This window comes from Mytilus edulis, chromosome 2 (genome assembly GCF_963676685.1).
Source record: "Mytilus edulis chromosome 2, xbMytEdul2.2, whole genome shotgun sequence".
Taxonomy (NCBI): Eukaryota; Metazoa; Mollusca; class Bivalvia; order Mytilida; family Mytilidae; genus Mytilus; species Mytilus edulis.
This window is the reverse complement of record NC_092345.1, coordinates 25,141,089-25,155,443: the sequence shown is the minus strand read 5'-3', so window position 1 is coordinate 25,155,443 and position 14,355 is coordinate 25,141,089.

Genomic DNA, 14,355 nt, shown 5'->3' with positions numbered 1-14,355 from the left:
CTCATTTATAAAAACTCTTTGTTTGGAACTGTAAATAGACCCAACTAATAGGATAATACCTTACTAAGAACATGATTTACATTCATTCTTCACAATTAAGAGACACCAAATCCTACAATTGCATTAGTCGAGAGCACTTTGCTATATTCTAAGTCAAAATAAATGTTTAATATAACACAAGTGTTCAATAGAACAGGTTTCGTTTTATTTGATTAAGTCGACATTACTATTCAGTTTTTATTGTGTAATAATTTTTTGAGGTAAGATGATATGATTCACTTCTCAAAAAATGATGAGACAGCAGAAAGTCTTAAAAATATACATAACTTTCTAGAATCACTCAAAACTGAAATGATAAAGTAACTTGGTAAATTGAGACAGGTCTGGTCATATAATCAGCAATGAGACTGTGGAGAATAATGCTACAATCTTGGTTTATATAATGGCATACAATTTCTTATAAAATTCTTTGGTATACTCGAGAAAAGCACATATTCATAAAGAATTTTGTAAAAACAAAAACATAAATAGATGCTTCAAATTTCACCATTTCCTTCCATGGTCTGTTTATTAGCTTTAGCAATCATGTAATCTCAATTTTCCAACTTATTTATCATATAACAAAACAAAAAAGAGTGGTGCTTTAAAACACCCAAAATATATGTTCATAATTCACCAAATGTTTTACTGCAATGAAATGTAGGATTAATTTCTTACAACTGTCAAATCTAATAATAGTATGTTAATATGCTATTGTAACTTCCTTTTTTCTCCTTTTTTATAAGAATCGTGCTGTGTTTCTATACCCAAAAACGAACTTTGCCTATTCTTTTTAGGGCGAGCATTCATTGTGTAACTCCTCATAAACCCCGTATTACAATTTATTGACATTTTATCACGTTTTTAACCATAATTCTATTGGGCATCTAAATCGTTTAAACATAATTTTGGTTCAAATTGTATTTTTTATTTATCAACGGTTATATCAGTATCTGTTCACCAAAGCATATCATTGAGTTGTAAATAATCGATTGTGAAATTACAAAAAAATTAAAAAATTAAAATCGAACTCATTCTTCTGAAAATTCAAAGCAGAAGTCATTTATCAAATGACAAATTCAAATGCTCAAACACATAACAAAACATACTCTTTAGTACACTATATATGGTTTATAATGATTAAACGTATCTATAAAAGGTTATAGTACTCTACAGACGAAAACCCTAAAATCAATAATCATCTTAGATTTGTTTCGACTTTTATCTTTGGAAACTGATAAAACATTACACCTTAATTAGTCAAATAAACTGGCTGTAGTTCGAAATCCTGAAAGATTATAAGGCAACGGAAACCCATTAATCTAAAATTGATAAGTCCCGAGACGCGATACATAATTATGTCTTTCTATTTTAATTGGTGTTTTTCTTCTCAGAGATCGACTATTTTGTGCCACGGATCTGGTTAATGTATCTTATTATGTAATATTGTAGGTACATGAAATAAACGGAAGGCGGACAATTTCAAGCGACATGCTTTTGACTTAAGTTTGAAACATTAATCTAAATTGATTTTATATTCATTGACTCTAGATCGGTCGCAGTATTTGTTTCATAAAAAAAGACACTGCAGATTCTTATATAGTGTTTAAGAAAGTAAAAAATCATTTTTAATCAAAACCCTTTGCTCATTGATTCAAACAAAGAGCAATTTGACTCAAAAATCGTCACATTGCTTAATTTTTATATTGACAACCTTTTCTATGTTAAGATGTGCAGGATCTTCGATCTCTTCAGTAGGGCTTTGGACATATCCCTCTTTGGTCAGGGTCCATAGTGATCAGTTATTAGTTTTTGATATTTTGTTTTATAGACTTATATGTATTTGTTATGTCTTGTCAGTATCTCTTGGCTGAAATTATGAGTTTTTAACGTCACCTTGATATCTTCAACACTTTGAGTAATAACGTATTTTCAACAGCATTTTGGTATTTTCATTGAAAGCAACTGGTGTAATCTTCCTGGTCATCTATTCATGAGCTTCTCGGAAAGAATGAAAAGATATTATCCTTTAGTTTTATTGTCGATGTCGATTACATCTATCCTATTCAACTTAAAATAGGAGACAGAGATAAGAAAAATGTATGCTACCTATATTGACTTATATAAAGACAGTCAAGATATGACAAAGTTATATTTTTGTATATGTCTTTATACGATTATAGTATTTTATATTCTCTGAAAAATATTTAATTATGATTAAGTTTCATATTTTACTTCATGTGATTTTTTTATGCTATGTCATTTCTTTGAAGGTATAATAAGTTCTGATATATTGATTACTCCTTAATTAGTTTGATGATATGTTGTCATAATTAAGCGGGTACCAACATTACAATTATTTGCTAAATAAATCACATCTATCATTACATGCGACTCCTTCTCTATTCATTTGAAAAAGGAGCATTTTTTAAATTGTTATCAAGGAAACCATGAAGGTATTTTAAAATGCATAACTATTCCTTTATGGTTATTATATTCATAATCGATGATGTCCAAAAGACAGTTATGGTGATACTAGCTCGAGTATCTGTCAATGAATCTCATATTTTGTGCTGCAAATAAAAAATAGGCGATGGAATATGAGTCGGCTACTACGAACAAATTTGCATAAGCTATTTAAAAGCTTTGATGTGACAGGACAATCAATTTTCGTTGTGATGAAGTGTCCTTATGAACTTGTATTTAGGTCATGTCCTGTAATGAGATTGTTGTTTGTTGCATTATTTACGTTCTGTTGTTCATACTTACGGAAAATCGTACGGGGTGTAAAAAAGGACAAAAGACAACACAAAACCACAAACAATAGTTCACTAAGCACACCATAGAAAACTCAGGATTGAGCAAGTCCACCCGCCAGACTCAAAATTTTAATACCAGACGCGGGTTCCGTTTAAGCGAGACTCATTGGAGAAATAAAACAAATCGTCAGCAAAACTTTAGATGGAGGCACGTTAAAAATTACATTGGAAACCGAAAGCGTATTTTATAATAAAACTCCGGTTGGGGATAATAGACAGCTACTTGTATTCGTCTACGGTTTTGTGACACACTCACCTGATCAAATCGATTTCAAACCAAATCATGATGTCGATCTATTGTACTGATATTATCTTTTAGGACTGAAAATAACCTTAACGGAACTTAGGTCTGATGATTGATAATTACTTTACAAGGAAGATACTGTAGCTGATAAATTTTCTTGTGTCAGCAAAATATATATTTTTTGTTTTCAATCATTAATTTCGGTAAGATTAAAGATAAAGTCTATTAACAAATACATTACATGAATACTTATTTATTGAACATGTTGAACAAATAGAAACATATTTTCTGCTTCAAAGAAAGACAAATCCTGTTAAAACTGCAATTGTATAATGAGTTGGTATGAGTTAATCGACTTTGGTTAACTCCAATACTTTTATTGCTCTTAACTTTAGTACTTATTCCTCGCTTCCTTTTGTAGATTTGATGCAATGTTAGTTACAAACTGCTTGTTGCCAAGGAAAATTGTTAAGTTCACATCTATTTCCTTTTTCATTAATGTCGCAACGATTGTATTAGTTTCTCGACTCCTTCTAATTTCAATTGTAAACTACGCTTTCCAGTTTGACCAAACAAATAATCTGACAACGTCTTATGTTAATTCTGGAAATACTGCTGCACAATTACAAGTTAATATTGTGTTTACTCTCGCTCTCTTATATTTGAAATATAAACTTATTATAGATACCAGGCCACACATTGTCATATAATAATAATGAAAATATTCATATTATTGAAACTAAATCATTAATTTTAGGACATATTTTGTCAGAAATATTTTAGCGAAAGTAGTTGACCTATGTTCAAAACTGGTAAAATCGGTAAGGAATAGTGAAATCAAGGTAACATATAAAATCGAGGGAATCTCACAGACTCCAAATTGTTCAAGACCCGTCAAGCAAAGTTACCCTAAACCAAAAAGTACAATCGGCAAAATTACATATCAAGACACTATACTGATATATAACGATCAATGTCTCTAGTCAGTTGAGATACCGAAAAATCTAATCCAAAATGAGAAAAACTGTAACAACTTTTTCTTGAAAATTAAAAATAAATTTAAAAAATCAAGCTTTTATAATCTCCTTTTACATAATTTTGTAGGTTTCATATAGCGACATTAACAAACATTTGTATAGCAAGTTTGCTGGACAAATAATATAAATATAAATGGAGAGTTTTAGGTGTAATACCACCAAATCATGGTACGTCACATCCGGTTGTATACGAAGGAAGGTCTAAAAAAAATATTCCCTTGAATTTGACAGTTGTAGGTAATTAATCCTACATTTTATTGCAGTAAAAACATTTCTGTGTCATAAACATATGTCTTGGGTATTTCAAAACACCATTATTCTTTATTTGGGATTTCTATAGAAAATTTTGTAATCTTGAGGTTACATGGAGACTAAACCTTGTACACAGATAAAATAAGGGGAGACATTTGATTGGTTAACTTCCGATGATGGTTATTTTCTTATATGCAATGAAATGTTATGTGAATTTTTTTTCTATAGTACTGGACAGGATAAAACTTTACTCATGCCAAGTATTTCTTTATTTGAAACAAAGATAAATTCTGCACATTTTTTTGAAAAGTGCAAATTTAACAAAGACTAATAGGGGAGAATCAATGGTGGTATTACACCTTTAACTATATAGTGTCAAAGCACAAAGAAAGACAACTCTAACTGTATTGCGTGAATACTCTCAACCTGAAGCTTGTGTTAGATCACAGCAACAGTACGTGCATCTTTGATTTTTTCATTAATATACATACCATTTGTAAAAAATAAAAAGATAATCACAAATGTACTGAGCATTGAAGTATTATTGAAAACTAAAGTATGAATATGCTTCCGGAAAAAATCTCTGAGCGATCACCATTGAAATAATTATTGATTATTGACTACCAAAAATTGATTCAAACTGATAAGTTGTATGTGGACAAAACCTATGTCTAGTTTCTTTTGGCTAGAACTTTTAAAATGAAAAAATGGGTTGTTCAATGATTTAAGGCTTATGTTCACTTGCATGACAACCCTTTAAAGTTTTGATTTAACAATGCATCTTAGAAAAATGCAATGACACAGAACGTTATGATCTTTAACTAAAATAAAAAACTTTAAAAGAAACATCCCCTTACATGTAACTAACAAAAACAGAGAAGTGAGGAGGCTAAAAACATGTTAGTTTATCTACATTAACTTTTTTATGATGATTGTTTTAAAAAAACAAATACAAATTAAAAATAAAAGTTACCAAATTGAGTTACCATTGTACTTACTTTTGGGGTTTTTGTTTTTAATAGTGACGTGATGAGTTTATATGGTACCTGTACAGTACGTTCGGAAAACAAAACCCGGATAGAAAAATTCTCACTACAGATTATAGTATGTGTCTATGAAAAAAAACGTAGATGGACGTTTTTATTCAGTGTGAGAAAAACATGTATTCCTGTATCGCCGAGCAGTGCTGACTTCAAGTCTACGATTTACAACATGTGATTGAATACTGTTCTGTTAGCCGAGTTGTAAATAATTAGCAATATATAATCTTCAATATCAGTAATGGCTAATTGATTGTAACACCCATATTCAACATGTCTATATATAGAAGCGCAGACTATCAAAACATTGATAAGGGATTGGAATGATGTATGGAATGCCAAGTTAACAATAAGTTAAGTAAGAATTATTGAACACGCTATGTTTTTTGTCACATGGGGCTTGTCAATCTAAATAAGTTGTGCACAATCCGTAAATTTAGCATAGATATATTTCATTCACTGTCGTACTAGTAGCAGACAAATTACGTTATCAGCACTTACAAAATTTAAAAGTTGGCTTGAATTAGGTGCCAACAACCAAAGATATTCTGATAAATGTGTTATGATCGTTTGGTCTTCCAATATATATATAGAGAGATTTTACAGAATAGAGAATAGTCGATGAAAAAAGGGAAACCAAGATAAAGAATAGTGAAAACTATATGTTAAAAATTAATATAGAATATATAGAAATTGTCAACAACAACAACAAAAATGAGGAAATCATGGACCCCACATCCAGCCTTTGCATTTGACTTTGGAAAAAAATGTAAAATAATATACAGAATGTGATCTCTATTGAATACTATAATATTCAAGTCCCAAAAGTGTCTGAGCAGAAAATTGATGAATCAGGGTTGATATGTCAACTTATCGTCCTTCCCTACGCGTATATCTCCCTGCTCTGTCGCTCAGTAATTCTCGTATCAAGACTTCAAAACGAGACCATGCAGGCATTATCAGCGACGTCACAATGTGAGAGGAGAAGTTATCAGCGACGTCACAATGCGAGAGGAGACGTTATCAAGCTTGCTTTCGTCAAGCGTAAAACTGTCTTAGGGAGAGGAAAAAATACCATTAATAGAACGATAAACAGAATATTGGGGTTTCTACGTATAGATATCGTAAAATATCAGCCGTTCAACACAATGTGAAACTTTTAGCTCGTTCGCTACGCTCACTCGCCAAAAAGGTTCACATTGTGGCTCGCGGCTGATATTTAATGATATCAATGTGCAGAAAACCCGATAATCTATACGAACGTCTTGTCCTTTTCTAAAACGGTTGATCGGAAGATACCAAAACCTTATAGAAAAATATACCGTATCAACTTCACAAATAATTCATTATTGTCTTCAAGTATACATGTAGATGCGAGGTACTGACGTTGATATAGTGTTCTTCTATTATACTGTTTATTCAAATTTTGGTAATATCTTTTTGACGTGTCTCTGTACTCTTACATCCCGACATTGTGCCATTGTGCTACATGTATGGTATTTTTTTTTATTTTTTTATTTCCATTTTTGCAAAAAATTAAAGGATATATTTGTACTTTTCTACTTATTAATGTCAATGATAAAGGGAAATTTTTTATTGGTGGTTATTTATATTAGATAGTATGCAACGGTTGATGCCGTTAAAGGCTGTATAGTTATATAGAAATAATGATATCCTTTATGATTGCAAATGAGACCTTTTTATATTCAATAAAGGAAAAAGATTCAAACTTGGCAGAACTAGACTTCAGTGACGTTCTTCCAAATCTTAGAATGAGTGATATATTTTGTAAATACCTCTAACGTTTAATTACAATCAGACTGCTATTCTAAAATGGTCTGAAGGTGTTTTTTTTTTTATATAGACGTCCTCAGTACGTATGCAGACTTTATGCATTGGATCAATACGTAATTAATATATATATATAATCAATAAAGTGTAGTAAAACTTGTACTTAATTCTGAATAATCTAACTGTAATAGCAGTGAAGGATAAATGTGTCTCATATATAAAACGCGCATCTGGCGTACCTAATTATACGCCTGGTATCCTTGATAAGTCTTATATACAGCCACTGGGTCGATGCCTCTGCTAGTGGACGTCTCGTTCCTGATGGTATCGACAACCAAGTAATCAGCACTGTTGTACTGACGTGAAATATTACCAGTTCGTAGATTTTCTGTAAATTTACTGTTTATGTGATGTTGAATTACTAGGATTCGGAACATGCAAGGATGTTCTTCCCAGGCAAACATTGCCTTGACAATATTTCTCATTTTTAAGGGATTTTCATTTTCTAATACTTTTTAAGGGATTTTCATTTTCTAATACTTTTTAAGGGATTTTCATTTTCTAATACTTTTCATCTTCCTATTGGTTTGGCCTCAAACAATTTTGTTTCGAACGTGACTGGTGAGTTTTATATAGACCAAGTGCGCGTACCAAATTATAAGACTAGTATCTTTGATGACTTTTGTACAATCAATGGATCGATGTTCCTGCTGGCGGGACGTACCACCCCTAGAATATTACCTACCCAGTAACCACCATTTTTAGGTTGACATAATTAATCATTGATACCTTTACGGTAAACACAATTATGTATTATTCGAAACACAAAGGCTTATCTACCCCCATATAGACATTGTTTTAACCGTATTTGGCATAATTGTCCCCAAATTCCCATAGCACTGTAATTTTAAAGCTGCGGTAGTGGAATACTTAGTTAAGGGCATACGAAACAGTTTTGATCCCGTATTTACAGTTTGGTGAAAATTTCCATATAGGCTTTTTTTTGCCTGATCAAACAAATATGTAATAAAAATATACCTTCGTGTGCTACTTTTTGAGTTAAATGAGGTCGAAATTTTGTATATATATTTCCTCAAAATTCGGATTTGTGGCCGTATTTTTATTTTCGAAAGAAAAACAACTTTTTTGTTTTGAAAGATAAACACAAATTGTTTTTTGTTAAATAATTTGTAATTTCTGTATTTTATAAGTATCCTAAAAATTTATGCTATTTTTATTCAGAAATAACTCATATATTTATCAAATGGTCATGAATTGAGAAAAAAAAACGTTATTTTTTGCTGTATATTTATCAAAATTAAAAAAAAAATTGACTATTTACAGTTTTATAAAATTTGGTCCACATAATATCCCTGCAAAATGAAACAAAATGTCGTTTTAAAAAATAGGGGTCCATGCACTCGTTTTTAAATTAAATCAGTTTGAATGATAAAAAACAGTTGAAAAATGCATCTTTTCCCGATATGTCACAGTTTGACGTCGCGAAAATAACATTTTACGTTACCAACGTCATTACCTTCCCTGTAACTGTATCGTATGCCCTTGTTCGGACCCCCACTGGAACAGGGGTAAATTTTGGAAGGCAAAATAAACTGTAAATAATTAATTCCCAGGCATTACAAAATTTTAACATTGATAGGCTTTTGTTCGTAAATATCTTTATACACTGGGATATTTAAGATTTGTTTTCAAAGCGAAAGTAGAACCTCGTAAACGAATTTATCCTGCAAATCATCAAATTATTGTAGAGAATATATACATGTACACAAAGGATCTTTTAGCTTTATTTGTGCATCTATAGATATGTCAGTCTTATGTTACTCTCCTTCCACTTTGAGCGAACGGTAATGAGTTAATTTCTCATTGCGTTACAGGTCATTTTGGGGTCCGCGTTTTAGATTATGTCGAAAATTTAAAGACAACTATTTGAATATAATCAATAATTAAATTGAGAATGGAAATGGGGAATGTGCCAAAGAGACAACAACCCGACCATAGAAAAAAACAACAGCAGAAGGTCACGAACAGGTCTTCAATGTAGCGAGAAATTCCCGCACCCGGAGGCGTCCTTCAACTGGCCTCTAAACAAATATATACTAGTTCAGTGATAATGAACGCCATAATAATTTCAGAATTGTACACAAGAAACTAAAATTAAAATAATACAAGACTAACAAAGGCCAGAGGCTCCTGACTTGGGACAGGCGCAAAAATGCGGCGGGGTTAAACATGTTTGTGAGATCTCAACCCTCCCCCAATAAACATGTTAAGGTGCCGGTTGTAGATAACAGTATCAAACCAATACATGTACGTTGTCGGAAATTAAACAAAAAGATGTGTACTCTCTACGAAACAGGAGGAAAGTTCGGTCAGCCTCATTTTTCGTCCTGTTTCTAACGCTTGTACTTCAAATGAATTTGATATTTGCTGACAATGAACATATATTGTATATTTAAATATATGTTTCTGCAGCAGACATTAAGCTCAGCATTGACATTTGTGACGTACTTAGATTCAGAGAAATGACTGAATATCAATATTGCTGTTTAATTAAAGCTCTATATGAGGGCTCTTCATCCTTAAATCCTTGAAATGCGTAGCTAAAACAGTGATTAATTAATAAATCATTTATCAATTGCAGAATCTGCAGAAATACAATTTCTTAATATGGTCGTATCATATTGATTTTAAATAATATTTAAGGAATGAATGTAATAATTAACTCTATTTATGGAGAAATAACATAACAACTAGGGTGCAAACTGAATAATAGCGCGTAATCTAACAGTGTTTCTCTGTTTATTACACGATTTACAATGTATCCTTTTCCTGAAATGTTGAATATCTTTATTTAATTAACGTGTGGTTTGTTTAATCTCAGTTCTCCAATGGTTAACATTTGATTATGACGCCGAATGTTCTTGCTTTCCTCTGAATTTCCTATTTTGACGGCATGAAAAAAAGGCGACCATGCCTGATGACGTCACAAAGAAAGAACACATCTTTTTTGCAGATAATTTAAAAAGAAGAAATAAGATTGCCTTGTTTATACATCATTGGAGAAACAGATTCCACTACCAAATATCTTCTAATACGATATCTATCCACTCTCGATAGTTGAATTTTAAATATGTAAAACGCTCGGTAATCCTCGAGTCCAGACATGGCTGAATATTCATATAATGATGTTTTTGACATATTTTTGGTTTGTTGTTTACTTTAATTATACATAGTAGTGTAAACTGTAAAACAGTAAAAAAATAGATCACTCTTTCTGTATACTCCTACAGATCATACCTTTTGCAAATTTAGTATCTTGAAAACTGTAAAAAAAATATATTAAGCGGTACATGGTCAGTAGAAAATGATCTACAAATAAGTCACCAAAATAGACATTCCATTCCTTATATATACATAGCAGTTATTGTTACAAAATGCTGAGTTTTATCAACTTCCTTATTTTATGCTATAATATAATAATCTGAAAAACTATTATAATAATAGATTAAAAGAATGAATCAAAAACTATATCGCCAGCTGTTCGGCACGAAGAAATAACAGTTTTCTATTAAGCCTTATAGTTAATAATACATAGTATATAAATAATTACCTATTTTGTGTAATTGAAAATACTGAAATTCAGATACAAACTGTGAAAGTATTACGGTTACACATGTCTAGGTTTATACTGTTATTTCTAATTATCACGTGCACGAATTTGTATTGTTTAATTACGCATTGGTATAGTACATGGATATATCACCGATAAATATTTGAATAGCATTTACCCGAATATTCCAGTCGTTATACATGTAGGGGTTATAATAATTGCCTTGCAATGATTGATTTTCATTTTTTTTTCTCGTTTTGGCTTAAGTAGGCAAAACTCGAATAGATTGATGCATTAATATCGAAAATAAAATCAGAAATCCAAGATATATAAATGATAATCAAAGGTAAAAGTCGATATCTTTAATTCAACTCTAAGGCTTTCAGAAATTATTTCCATTCCATGACGATTTTTATCTATTTTTATTTTTATCTATTTTTATATCTTTTTATCAGACATATATACATATATATGTCTCTGTTTTTATTTATTTTATTTTTTTTGGAGGAGAGGGGGCGGTGCTTATAATGGCAACTTTAGGAAACTATATCGCCAGCTGCTAGACACGAAGAAAAAGCTGTTAGGCATGTGTTGATAATGCATATATATTACATAATGTATTTAATTGTTAGAACAAAACTATGAAACACAATTAATTGAGTAAACAAACTGTGAAAGTATAATACATTTGTTTGTAGTTACAAATTTCTTCTATTTTATTGTTATTTGTAATAAAGACGTGCAGCTATAATTTGTTTTAATTTTTTATTAATCTACCAGAATACTCCAGTCGTCATAGGGGTTGTAGTCATGCAACGATAATATTAATCAGTTTTCTCGGTTTTGGCTATAATCTAGAAAAGTATTATAATAATTGATGAAGTGAAAATTTATGCTTTATCATTATCAGAAAGATCAGATATAGCAATAATACTCAAATCTTTATAGCTAAAATCATCAAATCAACTCCTTTTAGAAATTATTTTCACTCCATGACGATTTTTATCCATTAGTATTTTTACCGCAGTGGAGGGGGCATTAAGTGTAACACTTGTGAGTACTAACATTCCAAAAATAATTTCCGTTATCTTACTTCTGTTTGTCTCACTCAAATGTAATGAAACTTATACACAATGCTTATTACCACAAAACACAGATCAAGTTTGAATTTGGGTGGTGTCACTTTTACTGTTCTCGAGTTATGCCCCTTAATTAATTTTAAAAATGATGAATTTTTCGTTTTCGTTCTCTAACTTTAGTTTGCCCAACCAAATGTAATGAAACTTAATATACTCAATGTGTATTACAATTAAATTATGAGCTGTTTTACTTCTGGTTTGAACATAAACATGATAGATCTCGTTGAAACATTACCGATAAATTATCGAATAATATCTATATTACCCGTATAATCAAGTCGATAGATTCCGTGCACTATATCATAGCTATCGATCATTTCACTTACCGAAAGTCTGTTGGCCGCTGAAGGGCGCAGACTTCTTTGATCTATATCAAATCGTGCGAATCATTTTGCTTTAATCTATCATTTTTTCCTGAAGAAAAAAAAGTATATTGATTTGTGATAACATTTAAGAATAACAAGAAAATTGCATTGTATTTAATCAGTTATCTGCGATTTCTTCAAATCCTTATTTGACTGCTTAATTAAATTTTCATGCCGTTCTTTGTAATTTAATCTTTCTTCGTGAAAAGCATTTAATATTTCATTTAAGAAATCATCTAAGGTACCAGGCTTATATAAATTCATGTGTTATTAGTTTCAAACAATGTTCAAATGAATTAATTAATATTTAACACCCTGCTACCAATATAAAATGCATTTTCACCATTCATGTGATGTGGAAGAGAGTTCTGTTTTGTACTCGACTGAAATTTAAAGCTGTATGTTTTATATGCTAATCCATAAGTAACATTTTTCATGAGGTCATGTCCTCCTTCCCATACATTATACAGCATTCGGGCATTTCAGTCTAGTACAAATTCAAAGCAGGGCTCTGTGCCATTTAGTTCGAGATTACTCTGACGTCCAACGAGTGTTTGACCGTTATGGGCCCCTGCTTGTCTGGAAAACAGCCGTTGGACGTCAGAGTAATCTCGGAAGGACAAGGTGTCGTATGGTCATTGTATCAGGTATTAACAGTACTCTTATTCAGTTAATGGTGCGTGCTAACTGAAAAATCACCAAACATTAATTTCAATATATTTGACAAGAGCCGGACATGCATGGACCAAACCCGCGATCTCCCACACTCTATTGGAACAAAAATACTAACATGGTGATTCTACAATCAGAACTTGCTTATCAATCAATCAATCAATTATTCAAAATCTTTTTTTATTTTCTCGAAAACTATATTTTAAACACTTTTAACGATGCTATAACTTTAGAAACGTAACACTAAAATGCAAAAATAGAAACTGGAACTGAAAATCAGATAAACAAAACTTAACAAACAATATTTAGTCTAAAGTTATATATATAAAAATTATATGAATGTATTAATATCTTTAATTTTCGTGTCGTGATCGACCAAAACACCCTCTACAAAGGATAAATATAGTTTGTATATAAAAGTATATCAAGAAACATACACCACGACACGATATATTATTATTATATGAAAGTTATTTAAACCAGCCCACCAAAATATTATAAACAGAAATGTCTGAATATCAATCAAAACTACACGTATAAGTCAACGTCATCGGTAGGCGATCATATCAGATGAAACTCTAAATATGTATGATGTATAATAATACACCCACAATTTTTCTTGTGGTAAAAGTAATACTATTGAGATTTAAAAATGTTTGGTTGGCGTGGAAACAATTAGAATTTATTTTAGTTTGAACAATATATTTTTTCAGATAAAGCATAACATAACAATACAACGCATTTGAAAGAAATGTGTAGGATTCAGAAACAAAAAAAGTTTTGTAGAAGTCTATCTCCTAAATCTATTTTGATATTTGCGACTTTGCAAATCAATGATAGACGGCGGTAAGTATACAAAAACTCTCGCTTAATCCTAGCCACATAAACGGAGTTTATTTCTATGTAGGATTCTTTTCTGTTTTGATTTCAGAGTTATATTAGGTCTTCAAACAGACACATAAGTACGTCTATTTGTAATCAAGCGGTTTATGCCGATGTAAACAGATGTCCACCCCTCGAGGTCCAGCCTCACAGCAAAAACTACCATAGTTTTGAATATTACTGATTGTTGTACTCATAAGATGTTTGGATGAGTTAAAACCTGCATAAAAACTAGAAGAGGGTCCGGAAAAAAATAAAGGCGTAAATAAATCCTTGCGGTAACCGGGTGATGTCGAACTGACTAGGGAATGGTCAAAAACATTGCTTGAGAGTATAAATATTAAAATAAGAAGATGTTGTATGATGACTGCCAAAAAGACAACTATGTGACACCATATGGTCTTTATTAATGAGCGAAACCCATACAACAAATTAAACTTTAAA